This window comes from Octopus bimaculoides, chromosome 25, assembly GCF_001194135.2.
Source record: "Octopus bimaculoides isolate UCB-OBI-ISO-001 chromosome 25, ASM119413v2, whole genome shotgun sequence".
NCBI classification, from domain to species: Eukaryota; Metazoa; Mollusca; class Cephalopoda; order Octopoda; family Octopodidae; genus Octopus; species Octopus bimaculoides.
In genome coordinates this window covers 27,324,748-27,325,827 of record NC_069005.1, presented here as the reverse complement: position 1 = coordinate 27,325,827, position 1,080 = coordinate 27,324,748, and the positions used below count along the sequence as shown (strand labels likewise).

Sequence of the window (1,080 nt, the reverse complement as noted above, 5' to 3'; positions counted from 1 at the left end):
TATAATTACTGTCACTAGTACAAACTCATCATTTCTCTGGTTAGAACCTGTGTGTGTATACTTATTCTAGTCATCTCTTTTGCCAAACTGCTAAGTTACAGGGACATAAGCATAGCTACACCAGTTGTTAACCAGCGGTGGCGGGCGAACACGAAGACACACACACACACATCATACATAAATAAACATACATACACACAATCATTTACATCCATATATACATATATAAATACACACACACACACACAAATATATATATATATATATATATATCACCAAACATATGTGCAAAAGTAATATCATCAGACATAAAAAATTACAAAAACTTCTCACCAAACATATGTGAGAGAAGTAACATCACTAAACATGTGTCATAAATAATGTGTCTATGACTGGACACATATGACTATAGAAATAGTATGACTAAATATGCATGATCACAGAAGTGTTTTGGCTACAGAACTAATGTGACTAAAGATGTATCAAATACATGTGACTAAACATAAGTAGAGAAGTACTGTGATTAGACAAATGTGACCAAATGTGTGACAACTGATGCAATGTGACTAGATATGAATAACCACAAATATGTAACAAGAGCATTTATGAGTTAGCCCTTTAGAATTCCGATTACTCTGTCAAATGTAAGGCTTATTTATTCACATTGTTTTGAATTAATTGTGCATTATCTTGCAGCTTTGAGATTTTGAAAATGTCATTGTATATTTTTAAAATGATATTGTAGAGTAGGTGTGAGAGGCTGGATCTGACCAGTGTGAACATATGATAGGTAGAAGATTTGAGCCGGTTTGAACATATAACTGGTAGAATATCTGGGCTAGTTTGAACATATAATTGGTAGAATATCTGGGCTAGTTTGAACATATAACTGGTAGAATATCTGGGCTAGTTTGAACATATAACTGGTAGAATATCTGGGCCAGTTTGAACATATAATTGGTAGAATATCTGGGCTAGTTTGAACATATAACTGGTAGAATATCTGGGCTAGTTTGAACATATAATTGGTAGAATATCTGGGCTAGTTTGAACATATAACTGGTAGAATATCTGGGCTAG

At 33.3% G+C, this 1,080-nt stretch overlaps 1 protein-coding gene across 1 annotated transcript in view; it reads right to left on the bottom strand.

Moving 5' to 3' along the window:
• The window catches only part of LOC106882216 (inactive hydroxysteroid dehydrogenase-like protein 1), a 13,511-nt gene that overhangs the window by 4,397 nt on the left and 8,034 nt on the right, over positions 1-1,080 (bottom strand). The gene's annotated exons all lie outside the window — the stretch shown is intronic.